Source organism: Triticum aestivum, chromosome 7A (genome assembly GCF_018294505.1).
Source record: "Triticum aestivum cultivar Chinese Spring chromosome 7A, IWGSC CS RefSeq v2.1, whole genome shotgun sequence".
In the NCBI taxonomy this organism is placed as follows: Eukaryota; Viridiplantae; Streptophyta; class Magnoliopsida; order Poales; family Poaceae; genus Triticum; species Triticum aestivum.
In genome coordinates this window covers 578949823-578957762 of record NC_057812.1, presented here as the reverse complement: position 1 = coordinate 578957762, position 7940 = coordinate 578949823, and the positions used below count along the sequence as shown (strand labels likewise).

Below are 7940 nucleotides of genomic sequence, written 5' to 3'. Positions count from 1 at the left end.
GCGCGACAGAGATGTTGCGGTGGAGGCGTGCGGCGACGCTGGAGAACCGGTCAACACTTTGCTAGAACCGACATCGGGGTTTGCCGCAACGAGCAAGGCTACATGATGGAACCAGCTTCCAATTTTACTGGAACCTGATCGTTCCTTCACCGACGACTTCATTTTTGCTGGAACTGCTGGAACCGACTAGTTCATTTGCTACATTAGTTTTGTTTGAGTTTTGCTGCTATATCTTTTTTGTTGTAACCTTGGTAAATTCTGGTTGGAACCGGCCAATGTCTTTGCTTCAACTGACCGCTGAGATTGTTGCTCACTACATTTTTCGATGGGAACACGACGGCGACATTTTTTGCTGCTGGAACCAATGCATTTTTTGCTGGAATAGGCTATTTCACTTTCTATGTCAAACATTTGTTGGAGTTGGTGTTGTGTCCTTTTTTGCTTCAACCTTTGTGTGTTCTAGCTGGAACCGGGCAATTTTTTGGCTTCAACTGACCACTGAGTATTCGCAAAAAAAAAAAAGAAAAAAGAAAAAAAGCCTGACCACTAAGATTTTTTTGTTTGCTCAGATTTTTCGCTGGGCACACGTGTTGACGACGGCGCCGAGCCAGAGCCGGTGATGTGAGATTTGCTGCAACCATGGCACCCGCGAGATGGAACCGGTAGGCATCAGAGCTACATCCATGGTGATGGGATCCATCGGCAGCCGTGTTGCAATCCCGGCAGTGGGGGGCCTCTCGCCTGTGCTCGTCGGCCACGGCTACCACAACGAGCAGACGTGACCTGCGGCGAGCGCGTGGTTTTTTTCGTGATCGGCGTGGGGAAGAATGTGACGTGGAAGAGGAGGACCGAATCCTAGGGCTGCGGGGCCTATCACTCGCCTTTTTGGTTTGTGTATATGCATATGAAACACTTTGATTCACCAAAAAAAACAACTATTGCATCAATAACCAGCCAAAGAACAAGCAAATTACATGCGTGAGATTCAACGGAAGTCACAAAATCCGTCTAGAGCTCTGCATGGCGGATGTCGATGGCCTTCGCCGCCTCGACCTCGGGTCCTCGGCCACCTTGGCCTGCTTGTCCCACTCGGCCTTCTTCATGGCGAGCTCGGCCTTGGCCGCGGCGATTTCCCTTCCGTTCTCGAGCACCTGCACCTCAGCCTTCACCTTGGCCTCCTCCTTAGCGCTTGGCCGTGCTGCGGCACCGACGACATATTGGTCTCGGCGTCCACCTTTGCCGCGTTCTGACCCGTCTGCCCCTCCGTCTCCATGGCTCCAACCTCTCCCTTCATCCGTGTTAGACTGTATTTACATGTGTATATTGTAACGTTGTATACCACCTCATTATATATATATATGTGATAGGCCACCCCTAGAGGGTTGTGCCGGTTCCCCCCAAAGCCTATTGTCTTACATGATATCACGCTAGGTTACGTCCGCTTCCGCCTAAAAACCCTAAACCGCCGCCGCCGCCGCCGCCATCGCCGCCGCCGCCGCGCCCGCCGCCGCCGCCGCCGCCGCCGCCCGACTGCTATGACGTCCGCCGCTGCGTTCGGCTCCACCGCCACCGGTTTTCTGCCGGCCTCCCTCGCGGCACTTCTCTCGAGGCCGCTGGATGCCGCCTCCCTTCAGGCGCCGATCGGGACACGGAGCGTCGGCTCCCTCTTCGCGCTCCCGCCGGCTGCTACTTCGCCCGGGCAGGCGCTTGTGGCTCACACCACCGCCGCCCCGTCAACCGCGGCTGTCGCGCCCTCGGCCACTGCGCCGCTGGTGGCGGAGGACATCGCGCTGGCAGGCTTCGCGGCGTCAATCGCGGCCATCGCGCCCTCTGTCACCGCGCCGGCTGCCCCTCCGACTGTCTCCACGGTGTTCTCACCTCAGCCAGTCTCCTCGATGGGATCGCAGCCGCCGCCGCCGTTTCACTTCGGCCATCTCATCACCATCAAGTTGTCGTCGGACAATTACATCTTCTGGCGCGCGCCGGTTCTTCCGCTTCTTGGGAGTCACTACCTGCTTGGCTATGTCGACGGCTCTCTCCCTTGCCCTCCTGCGCTGGTTGACAGCGTGCATGGTCCGGTCTATAATCCGGCTCACCGTGTCTGGACAGGGCAGGATCAGGCGAACCTCTCCTCCATCCAGGGGTCGCTCTCTCCGGCCGTTGCTGGGCTTGTTGTCTTCGCCAAGACGTCCCACGAGGCATGGACTATTCTTGAGCGCTCGTTTGCGGCACAGTTGCAGGCTCGTGTATCTGGGCTCCGTCGCCAACTTGGGGAGTGTCAGAAGCTTGACTCCACCGCCACTGAGTTCTACAACAAAGTCAAGAGTCTCGCCGACACGCTGGCCTCCATTGGACAGCCCCTCACCGACTCCGAGTTCACCTCGTTTATTGTCAATGGTCTTGATGAGGAGTATGACGCCCTAGTCGAGATCATCAATGAGAGGGGCAACTCCACGCCCATGCCAGCACACGAGGTCTTTTCACGCCTCCTGCTTACTGAGCAACGAGTCGAGACGCGCCGATCCAGGGGCAACGGCGCCCTCTCGGCAAACGCCGCCACCAAGGGTGGTCGCTCCTTTGCTTCATCCAGGGCTCCTTCGGGGCAGTCACCACCACCCGCCTCGGCCCCTCCTCCTACTGCGATGCTACCAGGGGCTGGCGGTCCCCGTGTGTGCCAGCTTTGTGGTCGCGATGGGCACTGGGCCTCGAAGTGTCACAAGCGCTTCCAGCGGGGTTTTCTTGGTCTTGGCAATGACGGGAAGGATACACGCAACTTTGCTCGCCAGGTCGCCATGGCTGATCGTCCGCCGCCGCAGAAGCCACAGGGACACACTCAGTCCTACTCCATTGATCCCCACTGGTACATGGACTCTGGAGCGACAGAGCACCTGACCAGTGAGATGGGGAAGCTTCACACTCGTGAACCCTACCATGGCTCCGACAAGATCCACACCGCCAATGGAGCAGGTATGCACATCTCTCATATTGGTCAAGCATCACTTCTCACTAGACATGCCAATAGGAGTCTTCAACTTCGCAATGTTCTTCGAGTTCCATCTGTGACACGTAATCTTCTTTCAGTTCCTAAACTCACTCGTGATAATAATGTGCTTTGTGAATTTCATCCCTTTGATCTTTTTATTAAGGATCGGGGCACGAGGGACATTCTTCTTAGTGGGCGGCTCTGCCAAGGTCTCTATCGTCTGGAGCATCCTGGCGTCGCTCACGTCTTTAGTGGAGTTCGGGTATCTCCGTCACAGTGGCATGCTCGTCTTGGTCACCCGGCCACACCTATTGTCCGGCATGTTTTGCGTCGTCATGAGCTTCCTAGTGTGTCTAGTAATAAAGATGTAGCAGTGTGTGATGCTTGTCAGCAGGGGAAGAGTCATCAACTTCCTTTTTCGGAGTCCAGTCGTGAGGTGAAACATCCTTTAGAACTTGTGTTTTCAGATGTATGGGGTCCTGCTCAGACTTCTGTTAGTGGTCATAATTATTATATCAGTTTTGTTGATGCTTACAGCCGCTTTACCTGGCTTTATCTTATCAAACGTAAATCTGATGTGTTTGACATTTTTGTTCAGTTCCAAAAACATGTTGAACGCCTTCTCAAGCACAAAATTGTTCATGTTCAGTCGGACTGGGGTGGCGAGTATCGCAACCTCAACTCCTTCTTTCAGTCACTTGGGATCACTCACCGTTTAGCATGTCCACATACACATCAGCAGAATGGTTCAGTAGAACGTAAGCATCGTCACATTGTTGAAGCTGGTCTGACTCTTTTGGCCCATGCATCTGTTCCGTTTCGTTTTTGGAGTGATGCTTTCACCACTGCATGTTTTCTCATCAATCGTACTCCCACTCGTGTTTTGAATATGAAGACTCCCATTGAAGTTCTCCTTAATGAACAACCGGACTACACCTTTCTCAAGGTGTTTGGGTGTGCTTGCTGGCCCCATCTCCGTCCATATAACAAGCGTAAGCTCGAGTTTCGTTCCAAGAAGTGTGTTTTTCTTGGTTATAGCTCTCTTCATAAAGGATACAAATGTCTTCATGTTCCCACTAATCGTGTCTACATCTCTCGGGATGTTGTGTTTGATGAGCATGTTTTTTCCTTTGCCAAACTCCCTGTGTCCACTACCGAGCCACCTGTCATGCATTCATCCTCTGTTGCTTCTGACCAATTTGATGATGTTGCATATTCTCCTCTATTGTTGCCTAACCATGGTGCAGGCACTGGTCGTGGGGCTCGTTTGGAGATTCTGGAAGCGCCATCTTCCTCTTCGTCGCCATCGCCTTCATCCTCGGCACCTTCTGTTGTGCATGAGGAGCACATGGCGCCCCTGCATGGCCTCGGTTTCCGTGCTCATGCACGGCCGATCGACGTCCTGGCCCGGTCGCCTCTGGCTTCTGGGCTGCCTTCGCCATCGTCGCGCCCTGCAACCCCGCCGACTGGGCCGGCCTCCTCGGTCCCCGTCTCGCCCAGGGCGTCGGGGCAGTCATCACCAGGCCTGGCCTCGCCCGCCCCTGCCTCGCCCAGGGTGTCTGGGCCCTTCTCACCAGGGCCGGCCTCGCCTGCTCTCGCCTCGCCAAGGCCGTCTGGGCCGGTGTCACCGGAGCTGGCCTCGCCCACCCTCGGTTCGCCCATGGCCTCTGAGCCCCTGTCGTCGGGCCAGTCTTTGCCATGCAGCCCGGAGTCGTCTGTCCCGAGCTCGCCTGAGGTGATTCCTGCATCTCCGGCGACCGTCACGTCTCCATCACCTTCGCCTCCGCCGGCTCCTGCTGCTGCTCTACGTCCACATACGCGCAGTCGGAGTGGCATTTTTCAGCCTAAGCAACGTCACGATGGCACAGTTGCTTGGTTAGCGGCGTGCATGTCTGCTGCTCTCGCAGATCCATCCTCTGAGCCACGCACGTATCAAGCTGCTATGTGCATTCCTCATTGGAGAGAGGCCATGGAGCAGGAGTATCAAGCGCTTCTTCGCAATCAGACATGGACTCTTGTTCCTCCACAATCACGGGTAAATGTCATTGATTCCAAATGGGTTTTCAAAGTGAAGAAGCATTCTGATGGGTCCATTGAGCGCTATAAGGCTCGTCTGGTTGCTCGTGGTTTTCGACAGCATTTTGGACTTGACTATGAAGACACCTTCAGTCTAGTGGTCAAGCCTACTACCATCAGACTTCTTCTCTCTCTGGCTATTACTCGAGGTTGGTTTCTTCGTCAGCTTGATGTTCAAAATGCTTTTCTTCATGGTGTCTTGGCGGAGGAGGTTTACATGCGCCAGCCTCCGGGTTTCTCTGATCCGGATCGCCCTGATCATCTCTGTCGTCTGTCCAAGGCAATTTATGGTCTGAAGCAGGCTCCTCGTGCTTGGCATGCTCGTCTTGCAATGGCTCTTCGTGCTCATGGTTTTGCATCATCAACTGCTGACTCCTCATTGTTTCTTCTTCAAAGGCCTGAGGTTACTATGTACTTGTTGGTCTATGTAGATGATATCATTTTGGTCAGCTCCTCTCAGTCGGCTGCTACTGCGCTTGTTCGCTCACTTGGTGCTGATTTTGCGGTCAAGGACCTTGGGAAGCTTCATTACTTTCTTGGTGTGGAGGTTACTTCTCGTGCTGCTGGCCTTGTTATGACGCAGAAGAAGTACTCTCTGGATTTATTGCAGCGAGCTGGGATGCTTAAGTGCAAACCGACGACTACACCCATGTCTACCACTGATAAGCTCAATGCTGTTGATGGTGTGCTTCTTTCTTCTTCTGATGCGACCGAGTACCGGAGTATTGTTGGTGGGCTCCAGTACTTGACGATCACGCGACCAGACATTTCCTATGCTGTTAACCGAGTCTGCCAGTATCTGCAGTCACCCCGTGACACTCATTGGTCTGCTGTTAAGCGGATTTTGCGCTATATTCGTTTCACGGTGGCTCATGGTTTGCATATTCGGCCGTCTGACTCTGGTTGTCTTTCAGCATATTCTGATGCAGACTGGGCTGGCAATCCGGATGACAGGCGATCCACAGGGGGTTATGCTGTCTTCTTTGGCTCTAACCTGATTGCCTGGAGTGCTCGGAAATAGGCTACTGTCTCGCGTAGCAGTACTGAGGCTGAGTATAAGGCTGTGGCCAATGCCACATCAGAGATTATCTGGGTACAGTCCTTGCTTCAGGAGTTAAGTATACCCCAATCACAGCCTCCTGTTCTTTGGTGTGATAACATCGGTGCTACATACCTTTCTGCAAATCCGGTATTCCATGCCCGAACGAAACACATTGAAGTTGACTATCACTTTGTGCGTGAACGTGTCTCTCAGAAGCAACTACAGATCAAGTTTATTTCTTCCAAGGATCAACTTGCTGACATCTTCACCAAGCCATTGCCTTTGCCACAGTTTGAGACTTGCAGGCGCAATCTTACCCTTCTAGATTCATTAGAAAGTGGCTAAGATTGAGGGAGGGTGTTAGACTGTATTTACATGTGTATATTGTAACGTTGTATACCACCTCATTATATATATATGTGATAGGCCACCCCTAGAGGGTTGTGCCGGTTCCCCCCAAAGCCTATTGTCTTACAATCCGGAACTCCGCCACGTCCACCATGGCCTGGTTCGACGTGTCCTGCTGCGTCTTCTGGCCGAGGTAGGAGAAGAACTCGTGTCGTGGCACCTCCACCAGCTGCTTCACGTCGGCGTTGTCGACGACCAGGCCGAACTGGTTGAGCTCAAGCTGCACCCTGTTGAACACCTTCTCCTTGAAGGTCTTGGTGCCCTTGAGGATCTCCTCCATGGTGAGCTCCGCGGCGAGCACGCGGGTCTCGCCCTCGACGATCCCCTTGACGAGCTCCCGGACGTGGATCTTCCTCGAACTGTCCAGCGGCGCGGTGAGCTTGGTGTAGAGGAGGAGCTGCGCCTCGAGGTCCTTCCCGTCCGACTCCTCAGCCCCTGTGGCCGTGATCTTGGGGCCGATGGCGCAGACGGCGGAGAGTATGAAGGGCAGCTTCTCGGCACTCATGCGTGCACCTCAAACTCGTAGCTCACCGGCGAGATGCTGAACTTCTTGCACTGCTGCCCCACGAAAACCCATGCCTTCTTGGCGAGCTTGACGCCGTCGATGCCCCAGCCCATGATGGCCAGGTACTCCGATGCGTCTGCGACATGGAAGCTAGCCATCTTCGATCTCCTCCGCTGATCCTTACTTTGCGATCTACGCATGGCGTCGGTGACAACTACCTTCCGAGAACAAAAAAAGCAATAGAAAGATGAGGGTTACGAATCGCGGTGATGCATAGGTAGTATAGAGCTACGAATCTATTTTTTTGCGGGCAAAACAGAGAGCTTTTATTCAACAAAGGAGTTGTCTCGGCAGTCAGCGAGAAGGCTGCTTACCAAGAAACTAGGAGTCTCGTCAAGCCCACAGTCGGTCACACTCAAAGTGCATGCACGTTTTGCATAGAGATGCGCCGACAAGTTTGCTGACCTGATTACATGCTGAATCTCGAAAATTGAAAAATCAAAAGCTAGCTCTCCTATTTCATCTAAGATAGGAGCCACAATCGAACACAAATTGTGGCGAGTGTTCTAGAGTTGCACTAACTACTGGTAATCGGTCTCCATTATCACATGCGAGAGGCCTCGAAGTTTTGCAAATAGAGCTCCTTCCCGCATCGATATAGCTTCCATTAATAATGGATCTGAGATCTCACCGAACGGCTTGCACCATGCTCCCAACAACGCGGATGCGGACCGGGCTATGCCACCCACCCCTCCTCTACCTTCCGCGACATTAAGTGCACCATCCGTCGTGATCCTCACCATACCTGAGTCGAGCGGTCGCCAGCCATGTCCTGGTAACAGAATGGGAGCGGTCCGAGGCAGTTCCAACAGTGCAAGAGCCTCCCTCGTCGCCCTGATGGCGGCTGTTGGGTCCCTTCCCTCTTC

At 53.8% G+C, this 7940-nt stretch overlaps 1 pseudogene; it reads right to left on the bottom strand.

The window, feature by feature from the left end:
- Positions 1 to 1008: 1008 nt before the first annotated feature.
- LOC123148645 (flotillin-like protein 2) lies at positions 1009 to 7172 on the bottom strand (annotated as a pseudogene).
- Positions 7173 to 7940: the final 768 nt, after the last annotated feature.